At 41.9% G+C, this 22849-nt stretch overlaps 1 protein-coding gene across 2 annotated transcripts in view; it reads left to right on the top strand.

The window, feature by feature from the left end:
- The window catches only part of TTC33 (tetratricopeptide repeat domain 33), a 415549-nt gene that overhangs the window by 236172 nt on the left and 156528 nt on the right, over positions 1–22849 (top strand). The gene's annotated exons all lie outside the window — the stretch shown is intronic.

Raw genomic sequence — 22849 nt, 5'->3', positions numbered from 1 at the left:
GTACCGCGCCATCAAGGCAGTAAAGTCTGGATCCGCCAGGTGCCTGGACTGAGGGCTATCTCAGCCTCTCGGCGAGCCCCTGAGAGCCTGAGACAGCCGCTCCCCGCCCCTCCACAGCTCAGCGCTCCAATGAGGGTGGAGGAGCAGAGCAGGAGAGCTGCTGATTGACAGGCAGCAGCTCTCTGCTTGGGGAGCCGAGAGAACCGAGCCATCGGCGGTGTTTGGTGGCTCGGTTCTCAGTGCAGAGAGGCCGGGAGACAGAAGCAGCATCAGACTGATGATACATCCACCTAGATAAGTATGATGGGTTAAAAAAAAACAGACATACTTCTCTTTTAAAGTAACGCAGTACCATTTCGCACAAAATGGCCTGGTCATGAAGGGGATTCAAGATCAAGGTCCTGGGATGTATGATATCATTTTGGCCTAAGCCAGAAACCAGGAAGCAACTAAAGAAATGTAAAAAAAAAAAAAAGTTTAAAACAAGTAAATATAATATATTTTCCTATATATTTACTAATGCTAGTAGCATAACGATTAAAAATTGTTATTGTTGATTGGGAGAGTTTAGTTCCCCTTTAATCTTCATTTTACATCTTCATTCTTCTTTTACAATAAGGATAGGATAAGTGAATAAACTGACTCCTGCTGGCTAAGCAGACCATGCAGGATTGAATTACTGAATTGAGTAGGGTGACTCTGTAAGGTCTCATAAAAGGTTTACTTAGGAAAAACTAAAAATAATACTGGAGAGACAGGATCGATACTCTTGGCATGAATACATTTTTAAAAGTGGAAAGATGTTTAAATTGATTCTCTGTATTACATCATAGCAATCTACAAACTTTGAACTTGAATAAGAGAGCAAAAACCTGTATTACCTAATCAGCACAAAAATGGCATCATAGTTAGCAGTCTCATTAATGTTTTGGGGGTGTCCTTCTTAAACAAGTTGAGGGCATAAGAGGGCTGTATGCAAGACAACAGCGAGACCAACCCATGGGATAGATAGAGATGAAAACTGTTGCAGAGATCTCTGTGCCATAGTCTCTGAGAGATATAAGAAGCTGGTGGGTGCGCCAACCTTTATCCACCTACAACTGAGGACAAATGGTTTAATAAAGGATACATTGGAAAGCATGGGGTTTCAGTTTTGGTTGAAAACTGGCTGGCTTAGTCATCACCAGAGTGATATACCACCCCTTTCACACTGGGGCCGCCCATGCGTTACCACTAAAACGTTCATTTTAGCGGCGCTTCTGTTTAAGTGGTGCTTTTTGGGCGCTAGCAGGGGCTCTTTTAACCCCCCCGCTAGCAGCTAAAGAAGGGGTTAAAAACGCCTGTGTTGCGGTGCTTTCAAAGCTTTTTTCAGGGGCTTCGGAATCGCTGCCCATTCGTTGCAGCGGGCAGGGGCGTTTTGGAAGCGCTGTATACAACCGCCCCAAAGATGCTGCTTGCAGGACTTTTTTTTAACGACCCGCAAGTGCACCGCTCCAGTCTGAAAGCACTCGAGCTTTCACATTCGGGTGGTATTGGAGGCAGTTTTCAGGCGCTTTACAGGCGCTATTTCTAGCGCTAAAATGCCCAAAAACTGCCTCAGTGTGAAAGGGGTCTTATAGAGGGACTCTGGTTGACATGCTATACAAATATTTGAGTAATTCCAGGTGCTAATGTCTTGGTCATGTGATATTTTTATATCTATTGTATTTTTAGGCTACTTTCACACTGGGGCGTTGGGGGCATCGGCGGTAAAGCGCCGCTATTTTTAGCAGCACTTTACCATCGTTTTTGCAGCCCTTTTTGGCTCCTAACAAGGCGCTGTTAGCCCCCGCTAATGGCCAAAAAAGGGTTAAATGCGCCCGCAAAGCTGATTTTAATCGGCAGGGGCGCTGTAGGAGGGGTGTATACACCCCTCCTACAGCGTCTCAAAGGTGCGGATTGGGTTTTCACACTGGAGTGAGAGAAGAGACTCTTTACAGGCGCATTGCAGGCGTTATTTTTAGCGCTATAGCGCCTGTAAAGCGCCTCAGTGTGAAAGCAGCCTTAAATTCAACTAGTATTTAGTAGGGCTCTTGTAAAGTACAGTTCCAGTTTTAAAGTGTTACTAAACCCACAACAGTAAAATCAGTCTATATATGCAGTGACACATGCTTGTTATACTCGCTGTGAAACCTAAGGGGTTAATCCTGTGTATTGTATAAAAAGACTGTTAGATGTAAATTGGCCCTAGTATGTGTATGTATGAATGTGAGTTAGGTACCTTAGAGTGTAAGCTCCTTGAGGGTAGGGACTGATGTGAATGTACAATGTATATGTGTAAATTGACTGCGCTATATAAGTACCTGAAATAAATAAATAAAGAAATGCTGTCTTCTCTGATCCTCCCCTTCTTCCACAGTCCCCAATCCATCTGCTGATAGTATCGAGCCCTTCGAGGCACTCTGCACACACTCAGTTTGGTGTTTATTGCTGGAGAGTTTTTTTTTTTCTTGGGAGAGTGCATGTGATCAGCACAGGGCCAATCGGCTCTGTCCAGTCAGGGGTCTTGCAGCCTCATAGGTCAGTCAGAGTTGAATGAAAACTCCTCCTACAAGCTTTCAAGCTTTAACCAGACACTGATAGAAGTCACAAGACTGCTATATACTGCTGATGTGAAAAGGTATGTAGCGGCTTATATTTACTAAAACTATTGCATTTCCATGTTCTGTGTACTGTGAGAGACCAGATATATTGAATGCAGGGTCCGGGGTTTAGTGACACTTTACTATCAATTTAAATAAATAGTTTAGACCAAGCTGTCCTAAACAAACTATTTCCATTACAGAAAGATGAGGCTGCTGTGTGTACTGTAATGATCTGTAGTAGCCTTAGCTACATACAGTAAGCAGTGCTGTGTTCTAATGCCGCATACACACGATCGGACATTCCGACAACAAATCGTGGATTTTTTTTCTGACGGATGTTGGCTCAAACTTGTCTCACATACACACGGTCACACAAATCTTGTCGGAAATTCCGAACGTCAAGAACGCGGTGACGTACAACACGTACGACGAGCCGAGAAAAATGAAATTCAATAGCCAGTGCGGCTCCTTCTGCTTGATTCAGAGCATGCGTGGAACTTTTGCGCAACGGACTTGCGTACACACGATCGGACTTTCCGACAACACGTGAAGCTGTGGGAAAATTTGAGAACCTGCTCTCAAACATTTGTGGCCGGAAATTCCGACTGCAAATGTTCGATGGAGCCTACACACGGTCGGACTTTCCGACAACAAGCTCACATCCAACATTTCCCGCCGGAAAGTCCGATCGTGTGTACGCGGCATAAGAGTAGTGTGAGGGCGACTTCCCGTCTGCTGCCAGAATAAAATAGAGTCAGGCTGAAAACTTCTGCGCCATTCAGGAGAAGTTTTGTATTTTTATCAGTGAATACAAGGATTCCTCTGATTTGACAAGTTGGAAATCACAAGACCATCTGCCCACCTCTCCACCTCAACCAATCAGAGAAAGTCTTGTATTTATTGTTGAAAAGATAGGATGTCTCCAGAATGGAGGAGAAGTACTCAGCCTGACTCCCTTTATATGTGGCAGTAGACGGGAAGTTGTCTTTACTGCTACCAGAACACAGTGCTGCTTGCTGTGTGTAGCTAATTCTATTGCAGTACATTACAGTACACGCAGCGGCCGTATCGTTCTCTAATGAGAATAGTCAGACCAATCAATAGTTCTGCAATCTGCAAGGCATCTACAATTGGAGATCTCTAACTTTGACTCAGCAGGGGGAGTGTTGGACTTCTACAAAGAAACCACTGCTGCCACATAGAGGGAAAGTGTTCTCCTCTACAACATGTCTGCTCAGAGCAAACTTTTCTATTGTGACTTTGTGATTTTTAAGACTTTGAAGCCCTTTTGTTTTGATACCCATAAAATGTATTTAAACATCAAATCCAATGGAGACTTTAAAGTAGAGCTGCGCGATTAATCGTTCAAAAATAGATTCAACCCCTCTCACGATCTTAATCCAGCATTTCCACGATTCTGTGTAAACAGTGCAGAGCCGTTCTCTGCTCATTCGCAGCTGTCAAAAAAAAAAAAAGAGCCTCCCACAAAGTTTATCACAACATTGATCAGCGCTGAGATAAAAAGAAATATTGTATCATTTGGTTCTTTTAGATCAAAGGGATGAACTTCGGTCTAAAAATGAGGTCAGTTTAACCACTTAAGACTTATGCCGAGTACAGACGATCGGACATTCCGACAACAAAATCCATGTTTTTTTTCAGACGGATGTTGGCTCAAACTTGTCTTGCATACACACGGTCACACAAATGTTGTTGGAAATTCCGACCGTCAAGAACGCGGTAATGTACAACACGTACGACGAGCCGAGAAAAATGAAGTTCAATAGCCAGTGCGGCTCTTCTGCTTGATTCTGAGCATGCGCGGAATTTTGTGCGTCGGAATTTTGTACACGCGATTGGAATTTCCGACAACGGATTTTGTTGTCGGAAAATTTGAGAACCAGCTCTCAAATTTTTGTTGTCAGAAATTCCGTCAAAAAATGTACGATGGAGCATACACACGGTCGAAATTTCCGACAACAAGCTCACATCAAACATTTGTTGTCGGAAATTGCGATCGTTTGTATGCGGCATAAGCCTTTTTCTGACACGTATTGCTTACAAGTTAAAATCTGTGTTTTTTTGCTGGAAAATTACTTAGAACCCTTTAAACCTTATTTCGATTTTTTTTAGCAGAGACCCTAGAGAATAAAATGAATATTTTGTGTCACACTGTATTTGTGCAGCGGTCAGCGGTCAAAAGCAATTTTTTTGGGGAAAAAAAATACACTTCAATGAATAAAAAAAAAAAAAAAAACAGTAAAGTTAGCCCAATTTTTTTGTATAATGTGAAAGATGATGTTATGCCGAGAATCAAGATCTTTATTCTAGGCAAAAAAATTGTGATTCTAATTTTATCGTGCAGTTCTACTTTAAAGTGATATTAACCACTTGCCGGCCGCCTTCCGCATATATACTCTGCGGCAAGGCGGCTCGGCTGCGCAAATCGATGTAGCTGTACGTCAGACTGTGCATGTAATAGTGTGGGCACTCCAGGGGAACGTGTGCGCGGGTCCAGCAAACTTGATGTCCGCTGGCCACCCGCTATCGCAGTACAAAGAAGCAGAACGGGTATCTGCCTATGTAAACAAGGCGGATACCCGGTTTGACAGCGGACAACATGCAGATCTGCTGTTCCTAGTGATCAGGAACAGCGATATTTGTTTTGTCCCAGTAAGCCCATCCCCCACACAGTTAAAACACACCCAGGGAACACATTTAACCCCTTGATTGCCTCCTAGTGTTAACCCTTTCCCAGCCAGTGTTATTAGTATAGTGACAGTGTATTTTTTTAGCATTGATCACTGTATTGGTGTCACTGGTCCCCAAAAAGTGTCACTTAGGGTCAGATTTGTCCGTCACAATGTCACAGTCCCGCTAAAAATCGCAGATTGCTGCCATCACTTGTAAAAACAATTAAAACAAATTAAAAGTCCCTAACTATACCCTATTTTGTAGACACTATAACTTTTGCGCAAACCAATCAATATACGTTTATTGAGATTTTTTTTTACCAAAAATATGTAGCAGAATACATATTGGCATAAACTGATGAAGACATTTAGATTTTTTAAGGTTTTTTTTTTTGGATGTCTATTATAGCAGAAACTAAAAAAAATTTGTGTTTTTTTTTTTTTTTTTATCAAAATTGTCTCTTTTTTTGTTTATAGAGCATAAAATAAAAACTACAGAGGTGACCAAATACCACCAAAAGAAAGCTCTATTTGTGGGGAAAAAAGGACATCAGTTTTGTCAGGGTACAACATTGCATGCCTACGCAATAGTCAGTAAACGCGACACAGTGCCGTAACGCAAAAAATGACCTGGTCATTAAGGGGGTAAATCCTTCCGGGGCTGAAGTGGTTAAAGTTGGAATTCTTATTGTGTTCCGATAGGTGGAGCTTTAGGCTCCTTTTAATATTTTTCCAGACTGTCAATTTGCTTCCTATAAAGCCTGTTTACAGATCTCAGTAGTTAAAGTTGACGATTACACACATACGGGTGTAATGAAGCACAACACCCGTATGATTGAGCTTAAAAAAAGTGTCCATTCATAAATTATTTGCTGTACTCAGCTGGGGAATCAAGCAAATTCAGTCAGTAGATTTTGATTTACTAGTATAAGGCACGAGAGCCTTTCAGTTCCTAATGACACAGCTGTTTTGCTTTGTGAACAATGCCATTGGGAGCTGTCATTACTGATATGTTTTAAACTGTGTAGGCTCCAGACTGGTTGCCACACCAATTCCTCACCTTACTGTCCATGAGTCACTGACTTTGAACAAGCATGCAGGACATGAGGTCAGACTGACAGAATTCATTGGTTGTCTGAGCCAGGTAAGCTACTTACTAGCTGACAAAGCTTGGATCAGATCAAGACAATTACACAATCATCGCAATGCTAGATACTAAACCCAGGACACCACTAGGCAACTGAGCTACCTTGCCAGCCACAAAGGATTATAATAAATACATTACCTTAAAGCTGAACTCTCGGCAGAAATGAAAGATACACATTAATGCAACTTTGTAAATATTAAAGTGATTGTCAAGGCAGAAGGTTTTTTTATCTTCATGCATTTTATGCAATAAGATATAAAACCTTCTGTGTGCAGCACCCCCCTTATACTTACCTGAGCCCAACTCCATCCAGTGATGTTGCAGGAGTGTCTCGGCTGGCTGGGACTCTCCCGCCTCAATGGCTGAGACAGCAGTGCGGCGCCAGTGCCCCTACAGCAAGCAGATTGCTATGGGGACACCCAAGCCGAGCCACTGCTCTGTGTGTCCATTCAGACATGGAACATTGGTTTGGCCCCGCCCCCTCTCCTCATTGGCTCACTGACTTTGACAGCAGCCGATGAGGACAGAGGGGAGGCGGGGCCAAACCGCTGTTCCCTGTCTAAATGGACACACAGTGGCTCGGGTGCCCCCATAGCAATCTGCTTGCTGTAGGTTCACTCGGGGGGGGGGGGGGGGTGCGCAGAAGCGCCGGCGAGGGACCCGAGAAGAGGAGGATAGGGGCTGCTCTGTGCAAAACCACTACACAGAGCAGGTAACTAGGACATGTTTGTTATTTTTAAAGAAACAAAACAGAGACTTTAGTATCACTTTAATTTATCATTAAATGTATTTTTAAATACAAGTAGTGTAAGTATCTCAATTGACCTGGTGTCGGCCTCTTTAAGTCCCTGTACAGCTATGTGTGTGCTGACAAAAAGCATGCTGATAGGGGGAGAGATGAGTTTATTATTATTCTGCTTCTCCTTTCACTGTCCAGTCACAGGCTGGGGCGTGTCCAGCATAAAGTGTGCTCAGAACAAGTGGGTTGAATAATGCTGGCCATCAGGCTGAGGGCATCTAGTGACAGAAAAAAAGTACTGCAGGGGAAATGTCTTGATGGAAGATTATTATTTGCAACAAAAGTTGGTTTTGATATTTCAATCAACGTGCTATTCATTTTTATATTGTGATTTTGGCTGAAGTTCTGTTTTAGGCTCCATTCACACTTGGGCAAGTTGTCATATACCTTTGGACATCAAAGTTGCATGACAAGTTGTTCCCCATGTTTTCCAATGATACCCATTCATAAAGTTGCAGCAACTTCAAAGTAGTTTATGCACTACTTTGGTCTGACTTTCATGCAACTTGAGGGCCATAGACTTCAGTGTCTATGGCCCTCAAGTTGCATGAAAGTCGTACAGTGCAACTTGTGTGCAACAGTTTTAGATTATCACTGGCCAAAGTCATATCCAAGTTGCACCCAAGTTGTGTCAAAGTTGCACTCCAAAGCCGGCACAACTTTGGAGTCGGTACAAGTGTGAATGAAGCCTTCAAGTGACATGGTCTTTGAAAGGGGGCCTCTTCATACACACTGATACTCACCTTGCCAGCTCTTCCATGCTGCTCCAGTCACTGGTGGCAAAAGGAGTGACGTGCTTGCTCCCCATAGTTTTTGACACTAGTTGACACTGGGGACTTTTATTCCAACTTACATAGAGGAAGTAGCTGGTCAAGTGAGACTCAGTGGGTCAGTAGGCCACTTTTGCAGACACCTTAAGTTTGCCCTAAATAGGCAAGGTGACAGCTTTTTGCTAAAGCATTGTATCACATTTTTTTTTTCCTGCATAATATGGAATTGGAAGCTGTAGATAACAGTAAGGCCTATCAATATCTGTCTAATTTAATTTTATAGCCCAAAACAGTGCTTGAACATCACTTGCAAAGCCCTTTCATCTCAGAGTCATTGTTTAGTTGTTGCCTGTCTACTGTTAGGCTGTAGAAAACAGAGCCCTCAAGGCAGTACGTATGCACTTATAGAATATTAGGAAAGCTTTATTTGTTTGTATGTTGTATCATTAATTACTTTTATGTGGCATCGTCTCCAACTAAAGATAGAGAAGACTAAAAGAGCGCAAGCTTCTGAGATAATGGCTATCGGCATGCATTACAATGTTGTATAACTTGTGCTTAGCTGTTATCTTGAAGCATACTGTAAATACAGCTGCGCCCAAGAGCATAATTGTTTAATGAGCAGGAATAACGTGCTGCTCTTTATACATGTTTTATGGCTCACTGTAAGGCAGGATTATCTGAGCGCTAAATAAGTGGAAGTTATTTGGTTAGAGATATTTAAGTGGCAGGTGACAGTCAGGACTTACACTTTAATGGGCTATATGCAAACACCATAAAGAACAATGCCAAGCACCAAGGGAAACCAATCAGTGACATGGAAACATGGCAACTGTGCTTTAATCACTACATTCAATCATCTTACAGAATCTTAAAGAAGAACTGAACTCTGGAAGCAGTATCCAAAAAAAAAGGCAGAGCTTGAATTACACTTTATCATCCTTTCTGCCCCATGTCCAATCTCTGTCCAAATCTTGCTGCCTCAACCTCCGCAACATCTCCAAAATACGCCCCTTTCTAACCAGTGACATCACAAAGCTAATAATTCACTCCCTGGTCATCTCTCACCTCCACCACTGCAACTTCTTTCTCACGGGATTACTTTTACATAGGTTATCCCCCCTTCAGTCCACCATGAATGCTCCTGCCAGACTCATCCCCTTACTAATCGCTCTGTGTCTGCTACTTCTCTCTGCCAATTCCTCCACTGCTTTCCGCTCACCCAACAAATTAATTTCAAAATACTAACAACTTCTTACAAAGCCATACACAACTCTGCCCCCAGCTACATCACTAACCTAGTCTCATATACCAACCTACTCGTTCTCTTCGTTCCTCCCAAGACCTCCTGCTCTCTAGCTCCCTCGTTACCTCCTCCTATTCTCGCCTCCATGACTTTTCTTGAGCCTCTCCTATCCTATGGAACTCCCTACCCCAATCTGTCCGACTATCTCCTACTCTGTTTGCTTTTAGGCTATCCTTAAAATCCCTTCTCTTCAGAGAAGCCTATTCTATCCCTACCTAACAACTGTACTTTTATTTTCTCCATGGGGTCATCCCACACAGTTATTACCTTTTGTATCACATGACCCTCTATCCTAGATTGTAATCTCTAACTAGCAGGGCCCTCTGATTCCTTATGCATTGAATTGCATCGTAACTGTACTATCTGCCCTAATGTTGTAAAGTGCTGTGCAAACTGTTGGCACTATATAAATCCTGTATAATAATAACACTAATACTATCATATAGAGGATCAATAGTCCCTTATGTGATAGAATATTTATGGCAGCCTTTCTCAACCTTTTCAACACAGAGGAACCTTTGAAATAACTTTCCAGTCTACGAGAACCCTTGATAAAAAATTACTATATATATACAGCTCATGATACATTAGTGTGATGGTCAGTGGGAAGAATGCCCCTTGCACTTGTGGACTTTGGGAAGAATTACCTCTTTACAGATGGCTAAGATCAGTAATGTCAGTGGGAACTTACAGTATCTGAGAGGCAGAAATTGTCCATTGCTCAGGGAACCCCTTGCAATCTCTGGAGGAACCCTGGTTAAAACATCCTGGTTTATGGTGACAGGTTGTCTTTAATGAGACATCCGGGATTATTAGACCCCTGGTGTTTCCCCTGCACTTCATTAAACCTAATAGAGCACAGACCCTCCTCCAAGAGCTTCTTCTTTCCCGGCTACAGCAGCTGGGGAAAGAGACAGCAGAAACAATTTAGAATAGAAGGAATGAGAAACGGCGCCAGTATAGAATAAAGAGTAATAAAATAGAGTGATGCTGCACCAAAAAATTAGTGAACCTAATATAGCAAAAAATATTGAAAAATTGGGCGCAAAACCATATATACATATGAATGTCAACTGAACCTACATAGGTGTGACAAAATAACCAACACATATACCATAAAATACAAAACCAGTCCAATATAAAAAAATATAAAAAATTGTGAAATAAATATGAATGGGTGTATTTCTTCTGTGTAGGTGAAATCTTCAACACCGTGCCTTCATAAAGATGCAGTATGCTAGTTCCTTGTGAAAAAAATGCTTCACCCGAAGTGACAAATAAATCTGCTCACCAAATATCTCTGGCCACAAAGTGACCACCAGGCATAAAGTATGGAAAACTTCCTCGGCAAACCAGGATCCTCCAAGCCAATTTTGAACTTCAATCGAGCATCTCCAATATCGATCAAACCTCATAAAATCATAGATGGTGAATGGTAATCCTCTGATAATTACACTCACAGTGCAAATCCCAAACGCTCCTTATCCTTATCTTAAATCTGTAAAGATTGGCTCTCCCAAGAACGAGCCAAAAAGCGGCAATATAGTGTTAATACTGTCTTTATTGTGAAAGCACTTACATGCCTTAAAACGTACAGCAGATAGTAGCTCAGCTGTGGGATGATGCAGGGGCCGGTCCGTCACTGGAATGTGAAACAGGGAAAAACGGCATGCGTCTCAGCTAAGGGTGGAAGAGATAACTCCCGTGTCACGTATCTACAGCCTCGTTTTCAGTGCATTTCGTGCCCAGGAGCACGTCATCCATTTTGCTGATGACGTGCGCCTGGGCACGAAATGCATTGAAAACGAGGCTGTAGATGAGTCTAAGTTAAGGGTGGAAGAGATAGCTCCTGTGTCACGCATCTACAGCCTCGTTTTCAATGCATTTCGTGCCCAGGCGCACGTCATCAGGAAAATGGATGATGTGCTCCTGGGCACGAAATGCATTGAAAACGAGGCTGTAAATGCGTGACACAGGAGCTATCTCTTCCACCCTTAGCTGAGACGCATGCCGCGCTTGCCTGTTTCGCATTCCAGTGACGGACCGGCCCCTGCATCATGTAAGTGCTTTCGCAATAAAGACAGTATTACACTATATTGTCGCTTTTTGGCTCATTCTTTACAGATTTAAGATAAGGAGCGTTTGGGATTTGCACTGTGAGTGTAATTATCAGGGGATTACCATTCACCATCTGATGATTTTATGAGGTTTGATCGATATTGGAGATGCTCGATTGAAGTTCAAAATTGGCTTGGAGGATCCTGGTTTGCCGAGGAAGTTTTCCATACTTTATGCCCGGTGGTCACTTTGTAGCCAGAGATATCTGGTGAGCAGATTTATTTGTCACTTTGGGTGAAGCATTTTTTTTCCCAAGGAACTAGCATACTGTACTTTATGAAGGCACGGTGTTGAAGATTTCACCTACACAGAAGAAATACACCCATTCATATTTATTTCACAATTTTTTATAATCCTACAGATGTGAAGGCAGCATTTAGTTTTCTTTTTTGAAGGCTTTTTTTTTTTTTTTTTATCTTTACCTGGTAATGCTGGAAATGACACACTTCTAGTTGCTTTGTTTACACTCTCTTCTCCATGCTATCTGTGGAAAGGTTTTCACACAGGCTGGACTTCAAACGTGTCTGCCTTTGTTCATCTCCATTGCATGTGGACCGATGGGACTAGTTGTTTACAAAAGAGAGATAACATTGTTTATGCTATCCTTTCCGCTCACAGGAGGTGACACTGCATTTCAGGTAAGATGAACAGGTATTTTCTGTGCTTCCTAAAAATATTTTGAGCCCAAAGAAAGGAAAGTTTTGCAGCTACTACATCTAAGGATGGTAAGCTGCAATATATACCATTTTTCCCTAGGTTTAGATATGCTTTAGATTTGCAAAAATTGGAATTTCTAATTGAATTCTCCCTTGAGAAATAACAAAATATTTAATAATGAGTAATGAGTAAAATGAAGCAAGTGTAGCACCCCACCCCCAAACTGCCCCCATTACAGAATCTAGGGTCCTCCTCTGCTCAGGCTCCTGCCACGTTTTGTGCTTGCACAGATATGTAATGTATTCAAAGCAATCTGTAAATTAAAAAAATTAATGTCCCATCTGCCACCTCGTAGTTCTCAATGGAGCACCAGTGTAGTATCCTCAACGCATTTGCAGTCTATTTATATTTTCCTCAAAACACCAAAACTGAAGGTCCATACCTCAGTACGGACCTGAGCTGGTGGAATAGTCTGCAACACACTGGCCACTGATTTGTAGTCCCAATGCAAAAAAAGGAACAAACACTTTTTTTTTTACCCCTTTGCACTGGCTCCCGCTGGGCCTTTAAGGGGTTTGGAATGCTGGGAGGCTGGGCGCCACTTGTGATCATGTAACCGCTGTCACAGCGGTCACATGATTAACAAACTCCATGATTAACAAAAATGTGGTTTATTCACTATTTAAAGATTTACTGTGTTGGTAAGGTAAGGTCTTCCTGTACATCCTCAAAACCAGTAAATGATAATGTTACTGGTAAATTACAAGAGCCTTCCCTCTAATAGGTTCCACAGTTAATTTTGGGTAAAGACGAATATGTTCCTGTGGTTTCGGGGGGATGCCATTGTTACTTCGTGTGTATTTTCTGGAGTAAACACCTTCAGAAGTTAGCAGACCTGTGATTACTTCGAAAGGCACTATTACACATTGTCTCGAATGATCTATGGCAGGCCGTTGATTAATAAGGACTAGGCTGACAGCAAACGTAGCGTTGTATATAGAAAGCACACTTCATTGTGACACAGTGGGTGCGAGTTAAAAGCATTCCTGTGATAATATTTTGGGAGCGATTATACTCCGCATGAAGACAGAAGCCCATTGTGAAACTGGAGATGTTTAACTCTACCTTAAAAAAAAAAAAAATATTAAACTGGCTGGAAAGTATATGACAACGTGACTCGGATTCCAGTAAGGGTTTTGTAAATCATAGCCTTTCGTACTGGAAGATCGCTAAGTGGGGCCACTACAATTGTTTTCTGTATTTGTGAAACAAGGCTAGGTTATTCAAGGAACATAGGCACCAGTGAAAATATTGAAGCATGGAAGTCTGGCAAATTGTTTAAGCCGCATAGTAAGTGATCTGTGGTTATGACTCCACGTATCATAAACTTTTTCTAGAACTTGCACTAGCTGCCCAGAAAAATTTTAAAGGGGACAGCCATTTGAATATATTTTTATGATATGCAATATAATATGATATAAAGGTCACAAGAGAAATAAATAGGCTTCTCCTGCTGATCATGTCATTCTAAAAATGTGCGTTAAATCTTTGGTTACCAATGACTTTAACCACTTCAATACAGAGCACTTATACACCTTCCTGTCCAGACCAATTTTCAGCTTTCAGCACTCTCACAATTTGAATGACAATTTGAATGACAATTGCGCGGTCATCCGACGTTGTACCCAAACTAAATTGTTATCATTATTTTCCCCACAAATAGAGCTTTCTTTTGGTGGTATTTGATCACCACTGAGGTTTTAATTTTTTGCGCTACAAATAAAAAAAGACCGAAAATTTTGAAAAAAAATAAAAGTTTTTCTTTGTTTCTACAAAACTTTGTAAATAAGTAAGTTTCCTCCTTCACTGATGGGCACTGATGAGGCTGCACTGATTGACACTGATGATGAGGCACTTATATGCAGCACTGATAGGCGGCACTTATAAACAGCACTGATGGGCACGCATAGGTGGCACTGATGGGCACGGATAGGTGACGCTAGAGGGCACTTATAGGCAGCACTGGTTGGCACTGATGGGTGGCACTGATAGATGGCACTGAGAGGCAGCACTGATCAGGAGGCACTGGCAAGCATCACTGATGGGCACAGAGTGCCATCCCTAAAGGGCAATGATTGGCATCCCTAGTAGGCTCACCTGGTGGTCCTGGGTTTGCATCCCTGGTGGTACTGGGTGGGCATCCCTGTTGGCCATGGGTGGGCATCCTCAGGGGGGCTGCACTGATAATGGGTGGGCATCCTGGTGGTCCTGGGTGGGCCTCCTCGGGGGGGGTGGCTGCACTGATAATCAATGGGTGGGCATCCTCGGGGGGCCGCACTGATAATCAGCACAGACCCCCCTGTCAAGAGAGCAGCTGATCGGCTCTCCTCTACTCGCGTCTGTCGGCTTTTTTGCAGGGCTTTTTCTGTTTACACTGTGATCAGCTGTGATTGTACACAGCTGATCACGTGATAAAGAGCCTATGTCAGAGGCGTTTCACCACGATCGGAGATGCGGTGTGTCAGAGTGACGCACCACACCACCGATCGCAGTCACGATAAAAATCGCAGATCGCCACCATTACTAGTAAAAAAAAAAAAAATTAATAATAAAAATGCCATAAAACTATCCCCTATTTTGTAGATGCTATAACTTTTGCGCAAACCAATCAGTAAACGCTTATTGCGATTTTTTTTTTTTTTTTGTCTTTTTTTACCAAAAATATGTCGAACACGTATCGACCTAAACTGAGGAAAAAAAATGTTTTTAAATATTTTTTGGGGATATTTATTATAGCAAAAAGTACAAAATATTGCGTTTTTTTAAAAATTGACGCTCTTTTTTTTGTTTATAGCGAAAAAAATAAAAACCGCAGAGGTGATCAAATACCACCAAAAAAAGCTCTATTTGTGGGGAAAAAAGGACAGTAATTTTGTTTGGGAGCCACGTCGCACGATCGCGTAATTGTCAGTTAAAGCAACGCAGTGCTGAATCGCAAAACATGCTCTGGTCTTTGACCAGCCAAATGGCCCGGGGCTGCAGTGGTTAAGCATGACTAAGCCCTCCTATCCTTTTCAGACAAGGCGGCATCTTAGCCTCTGATCTGTAACTGCCATGGTGCTACAAATGTGATCGGTTATGACTCCAGCCATTTGATGGATTGACAGTTTAGTTGAAAGCACCAGCAAATGTGACAGTTAGCATTCCCTGCAAGCCTGATTTTTTTTAAACTGTTAAATTGAAGAGTTTAATTTCACCTTAAAGTGGATGTAAACCCTACATAAGTTTTACATGTATATCTGCTGTCTTCAGCTTTATATATTCTTTTCAAAGTGCACATCATGCTAGAGATTTTCTCTTCCTGTCTAGCACTGGGAGTGGATTCTTGGCATACAGCCAAGACAGCTGATTGGAGGAAAAGCACCCCCCCCCCCCCCCCCACATAGACAGAGATTTGCAGAGCTGGGCTGTGACAAGGAAAGCTCTCTGCTAATCTATTTATAGCAACCTCCCTAGACACAAATTTCAGGCTTGGTTGACAGAGAACTTGTAAGAAGTTATCATGCTGATAACACGGGACTTGGTGCTTTGAAGCGAGATAAGCAAAAAACTACAGATATATGTGCTTAAGTCAAGTTTCATGAATCTGGTTTACATCCTCTTTAAAGAACATTTGTTCTGTTTTCTAATCATTAGTGGGATTAACTTGAAATTTGTTTTCTCCCACAGTGATGAGAAAATTTCGATGGAGCAGGATGGAAATTTTTTCTCAAACAAATTTTTAACATTAAGGGCTCATTCACATCATAAGTGAATGAAACTGATGGGGAAACCTGATCTGATCGGACCTTACACTCTCCCCTATGGAGCAGCGGATGTCAGCGGTGACATGTCTGCTGACATCCGCCACTATCCGATACAATCCTGGTCGCAAAACTTGGATTAATGGTGGTCCTATTTTCCATCCGTCTGGCGGGTAGGATATGATCGGATGGAAATGGACAGGCGGTCTGTTTTCACCCGATCTCACCATAGATGAGAGCAGAACTGGGTCCGTCTCCACTCTGCACAGTGAGTGGAGACGAACTTGTCATCCACCTGCTCAGCGGGGATGAGCGGAGTAAGTCCGTCAGGCGGAGGCGCCTGTGTGAAAGGGGCCTTAAATGTGTCTTTTGTTACGAAAAGTCCATTCACTCCAGAATTGATTGTTAAAAGGAAACTAAATCTTGAAGTACTTTCAAAGGACAGTTTAAAGTCGTCTAATTTACAAAGAAATTTCATACAAATTTTCATATGGATGTTCATACGAACTTTGGTTCAAAGATAAGGGCTCTGTAAGCGAGATTTCCCCTCACCTCCTATCCTGAAAACTAGACAGAAAGTGGAAACTTTCCAACAGCAAAACAGACAAAAAAAAAAAAAAAAAAAGCTTTTTTATCAGTTGAATAGGGAAAGGCCAGAGACCACCATTACCCAAAAAAAGCTTCTCTCCACTCCACCAGGTTCAATATATAGGACACAGACCACAACAGTAAGCCTGCACCATTCAATAGACATTCTCCATTTGTGCTGAATAGTGCAGGCTCCCTATTGATCTATGTCTTACATTTTGAACATGGTGAAGTGGAGAGGAGTGTTTGGGTGATGGTGGATTCCAGTTAAAGGAGACCCGGCTAAGAATCGATTTATTTGGAAGAAGCGAGTGTCCTGTATTTGTATCAAGAGGGACATATGTTGTTTAAAGTGGATGGTGGAATCTACTGGAATCTTTAACGTTCACTTTTGGAACTTTAAGGTGACTGACCAACTTTTAGGGTAAAGAGTTAAAATGGAGACACCAAAAGAGTCTTTATCTTGTGAATAAAGACTGTTGACATTGGCAGCCTCCATTTGGAGCTGCTACAGGGCATGAGGGCATGTGATGTAATGTCAGGATTGTCTGGTGACCTGAAGACAAGAAAATCCTGATTCTGATACTTGCCCAATTTCCCCCAACCTGCCTAATGACTTCTGACTTGTTTAAAATAGATTTTTAGTTAAAGGGGTTGTGAAGGTTCATGTTTTGCATTAAGGTGAAAAAACACCTGGCAGTGACCTACCTCCCAGCACCCCATTTTACTTACCTGAACCCTCGAAACTTGTCCCACAGGGACGCACTCTCTCTTTGCCCGGGTTTTTTGGCTCTTGATTGGATAGATTGATAGCAGAGCAGCCATTGGCTCCTGCTGCTGTCAATCAAATCCAATGATACGGGGGCGGGGCCGAGTCCTGCTCGGGAGACTCGGGAGCGCGCTCGCAAGGTAAACCCCCCCCCCCCCGGAAGGGCGCTTCTTCTGGGGGTTATCTGATGTGGGGAGGAGCCGAAAGAGCCACCGAGGGACCCCAGAAGACCAGGTATGACATGTTTGTTTTAAAAAGGAACCCTTATGCAGCGTAGGAGGAAGTAGAGAGGAGATATTGCTGGAGCTGGCAGTAGAGGAGATTTTAGCAGACCAGTATTGATGCCGAGTACAAGTTACAGCTGTTCTTGCTTGCTATGATCCTCTGTGGTGGGGGATCATGGCCTTCTGGTAAGGAGATACCCCTTCTATCTTTCAGTGGTGTATCACTATTTTTCACAGAGTGGATCAAGAACGTTTATTGTGGACTTTGTTGTTCTGTTTTCAGCACGGGTGGTTATTATTAGGTGCCACCATTCACAGAGACTATTCACTAGCATTACATTAGTAATATACAGCTTTTCACAAGACAATTTCACAATATCCAGCTTATTTTGTATATGCGATTTAGCCTTATTCATTATATATGATTCTCATGTTTCACTATTGTATGTGATTCACATATTTCACACATTTTTTGTTGATTTTACAGCGCGACTCGTGTTTTCTATATTTTAATGATCTATGGGTGTCATATAATTAAGAGTTGCTGCTTTTCACTTATATTATTTGTTTGGGTTTATCCCCCAATTTCAAATTTATATATGATTATTTATTTCACATGACTTAGCGCGTTTTATTTGTCAATTTTCTATTCCTTATGCAGCGTACACACGAGCGGACTTTTCTATTGGACTGGTCCGATGGACCATCCGACCGTGTGTGGGCTTCATCGGACCTTCAGTGGACTTTTCCAGTCGAAAATCTGACGGACTTTAGATTTGAAACATGCTTTAAATCTTTCCGACGGACTCTATTCCGGTAGAAAAATCCGCTCGTCTGTATGGTAGTTCGACAGACGAAAACCCACACTAGGGCAGCTATTGGCTACTGGCTATCAACTTCCTTATTTTAGTCCGGTCGTACGTCATCACTTACGAATCCATCAGACTTTGGTGTGATCGTGTGTAGGCAAGTCCGTTCGTTCAAAAGTCCGTCGGAAAGTCCATCGGACCAGTCCGGTCGAAAAGTCCGCCCGTGTGTACGCGGCATTAGTGTCACTTTAAGGTCCACTTTAATTTAAAGCGTAACCTATAACAATATTGTATATTTTTTTTATCACAAATGAAGGCAGAGTGAGTATCTTCCTCTAACTGAAGACACAGGAACAGTTAAACAAATGGGTTGCCACATTTGCTTAAAGTTAGACTTCCATTTTAAAGTGAACCTGTCAGCTACCTAAAACATTTCTAAGCAATAGTTCTGCCTAACACAAATGCCACAGAATACCTGCTATCACCACACCAGTTGTTAGCCATTTAATTCTCCTCTCTGTGTCTTTCTGAAACAACTTTGTTAATAAAAGCCTGACATCTCAATTAAAGTGGACCTGACACTTTGCTCATTTATAATCTCCACACATTATCTTCTTTTGGTTGCCTTCTCAAGAGAATTTTTAATTTTGCTCAAAATGGACAACATTTTGGTTTACTTTGAGCCCCACCAAATGACATTTTCCTGTCCAGTACAAGTAATACTAGTGATACTGTCATGAAAAATATGGGGGCTCCCATTACTGGCCTCTGAAAATGTTTGTTGCCTGCATTTCTGGGTCTGGTCTCAGTACCTTTATATCTCAATCTTTTTATTAGAGACAACAGATGTACAAAAATGAAAAGTACAAAGAAAGGTTATCATAAAGTGCATTGACAATGCTTGAAAAAAATAAACAAATAAACATTATAGCACATATACTGTATATGGGAACTAGCAAAACCTATTAATAAAAGGAATAAACAGCAACTATCATTGTCGATTCAGAACAGATCACACTATTGGGAAAATGTAATATGTAAGTAACTGAGAATATGACCGCAACAGCAGTCAGGTACTAGATTTGAGTACATCAAGAAAGAAAAATGAGGTTTCGAAATAAAAAGAAAAGAAAGAGAATAAGAAATTAAAGTAGAAGAGGGTCAGCCGAGAGCTCACTAGGGGACAGATAAGTATTGAATCCACAGGTCCTACGTTTTATTAAATTTTGTCATATTGTTATGAAGAATGTAAGTAAGTTTGTTATTAACCACGATCCAATTCAATTTGCTTTTAATCACTTGCCGACCAGCTCACGCACATATACTACAGCAGGTTGGCAGCGCTGCATGAATTGCACCCGCTGCATGCTGCGGAAGTGTGCCCGTGGGTCTGGTTAACTCAATGTCCGCCGGTGACACGCAATCACCTAGTAGAGAGACAGAACGGGGATCTGCCAGTGCAAACAAGCAGATCCCCGTTCTGATAGGGGACATGTCAGAGATCTTCTGTTCCCAGTGATCGGGAACAGAGATCTCTGTCATGTCCTTGGTAGCCCAACCCCCCTACAGTTAGAACACACCTAGGGAAAACACTTAACCCCTTGATCGCCCCCTAGTGTTAACCTCTTCCCTGCCAGTGACATTTTTACATTGATCAGTGCATTTTTATAGCACTAATCAATGTAATAATGTCACTGGCACCCAAAAAGTGTCATTTGGGGTCAGATTTGTCCGCCGCAATGTCGCAGTCCCGCTAAAAATCGCCGCAATTACTAGTAAAAACAATTAAAAAAAAATGAAAGTCCCCAAATCTATCCCATAGTTTGTAGACAAGATAACTTTTGCGCAAACCAATTAATATACGCCTATTGTGATTTTTTTTTTTTAACCAAAAATATGTAGAAGAATAAATATCGGCCTAAACTGATGAATAAATGTGGTTTTTTATATATTTTTTTGGACATGTATTATAGCACAAAGGAAAAAAAAATAGTTTTTCTCAAAATTGTCACTGTTTGTTTGTTTATAGCACAAAAAAAAAAAAAAAAACGCAGAGGTGAGCAAATGCCACCTAAAGAAAGCTCTATTTGTGGGAAAAAAAGGATGTCAATTTTGTTTGGGTACAGCGTCGCTCGACTGCGAAATTGTCATTTAAAGCGATGTAGTGCCGTATCGCAAAAAATGGCCTGGTCATTAAGGGGGCAAATCCTTCCGGGGCTGAAGTGGTTAACGTAGTCAAGTGGCACCACCGATCATTTCCAGTATTTAGCAATAGCGAGCTTCGCTGCCAGGAGCATATCGAGATTCCATTTTGTTGATTTTTTTTTTAAGGACCTTTCTAAAAAGGGGCTGCTTCTGGGAATCTACGAATATTCACTTCCATCACTGAATGAATGAAAATGAACATCCAAATCCAACATCTAAACACTATGAGGCATTGCCACCAGATATGGTACATGATTCCTAATTGTCCACAGTGCCGAAAACACTGGTCTCAAAATTTTAAAATCACAGACCCAGAACAAGTATGCTTTAAATGGACATCAGAAAAAGCCTCAATACATTCCTCGTGATAGTCACTTTAAAGCAGGTGTCTCAAACTGGCGGCCCTCTAGCTGCTGCGAAACTACAAGTCCCATGAGGCATTGCAAGGCTGACAGCTACAAGCATGACTCCCACAGGCAGAGGCATGATGGGACTTATAGTTTTGCAGCAACTGGAGGGCCACCAGTTTGAAGCCTCTGCTTTAAAGCGACACATGGAAGAGGGTTTTTCAGCGAACTAAAATATCAGTGGATATCTTATGGCGTCACTCTTAGACAGAACTTTTTTTAAAAGTTTAAAATGGCTGATAGAGTCACTTTAATTTAAAAAAGTATGAGAAGAGGAGCACATGGTGATTATGAGTAACCGCTATTGGCAGGCATTCATTTTATTAGGAACAAATAATCTAATGGAGGAGCAATAAGGAGAGCTTTCTCAAAACATTGATCCTATTTCTGGATGTTTATCTAATCTTCCATGATGGGAATTTAGAATTTCCATAAAAATAAATTATAGTATTTGAGCAGAATTGAGTTTGGTCAGTATCTATAGGCTCATATACCAAGGAAGTTATTAACATTCATTATATCGGGGAAGAGAAATGAGGAGGCACAGGGTCACACAGAGTTGATATGAGTCTGCTAAAGAGTCATTTAGAAGACCAAAACTAACATAGCCACCAGGCCAAGATATGTTACCGAGACACACAAATAGGAACAACTCAGTACCTTGCCAGCCAATCGACTTTAATGTTTGCGTGACAATTACTTTAAGGTCTATTTATGGTGAGGCACTCGTAGGTCAGCACCACTTATTTTTTTACCCTTATCTTGCCACTGTTGAATCACTTTGGATAACTCCAGCAGCAGGAATGGATAGTGAGTGGGTTCTTTGCAGCACAGGTGGCATCATAGCAAGCCAAATGTTAACAATACTAGCCAGGGACAATTTTCTCTTGAAGTGATAAGGTAGCCACATCTAACCAAATAATTATTTTTTCACACCTGATGAGGAGCCTTTGAATCTCCCCAAAGCTTTCTGTTATCAATCTACATAGCAATGCCAATGTGGCATATTTAGTGTGGTTTACATTCAATTAACTGTTCTTCTTTGAATAACTATTAGTGCCCATTCACACAGGGGCAACACGACTTCCAGCGTGACTTTGGGAGGCAACTTGGACACGACTTGAGTATGAATCACAGCACGACTTGGGGCAACTTACAACACAACTTGAAGTCGCCTCCAGGACAGGGAACTTTACAAGTGGCCAATCAGAGCTTATCAGCTGTGTGTGAGAAGGAGGGGGCTGGCTGTTTAGTGGAGGAAATTACTTTCTGTTTCCTTTCTGCTTCCTGTAAAGTTGCCTCAGTATGAACAGTGATCAGACTTGGAGGCAACTTCCATTGAAATCAATGGGTACAAGTTGCCTTCAAGTCGGATTGAAGTAGTACAGGAACCTTTTCTGAAGTTGGAGCGACTGCAGTAGTGTACATTAAGACGGATCCATTCACTTACATTGATTTTTTCATGTAGCGCGACTTGAGGCGACTAGGGGCGACTTGGGGCGACTTGAAGTCGGATCCAAAGTTGCCCCTGTGTGAATGGGCTCTTATGAATAATAGTAGAAAACATCATAATACTGAGGTTTTTATAGAGTACTGACTCAAAATCAGTAACAGTTCAAGCAACTTAGAGTTATTCCAAAGCCTGAAGGTTTTTTACCTTCATGCATTCTATGCATGAATGTAAAAAAGTTTCAGTGTGCAGCTCCCACCTCATCATCTCCTTATACTCATCTGAGCCCGATCCAACAATCTGCACGAGGGCAGAAGCTCCCTCTGGTCTATGCCTCGCCATTGGCTGTGACACAGCAGTGGGAGCCATTGGCTCCCACTGCTGTCAATCACAGCCAGTGAGAAGGGTGGGGCCGAGCCATGCTTTATGTCTCTAATAGACACACAGAGGCGGCTCAGGAGCAAGCACACACGAGTGCTC

The sequence above is a fragment of the Aquarana catesbeiana genome, linkage group LG01 (assembly GCF_042186555.1).
Source record: "Aquarana catesbeiana isolate 2022-GZ linkage group LG01, ASM4218655v1, whole genome shotgun sequence".
In the NCBI taxonomy this organism is placed as follows: Eukaryota; Metazoa; Chordata; class Amphibia; order Anura; family Ranidae; genus Aquarana; species Aquarana catesbeiana.
Note: the sequence above shows the minus strand (reverse complement) of the source record. Positions and strands in the feature narration are given on the sequence as shown.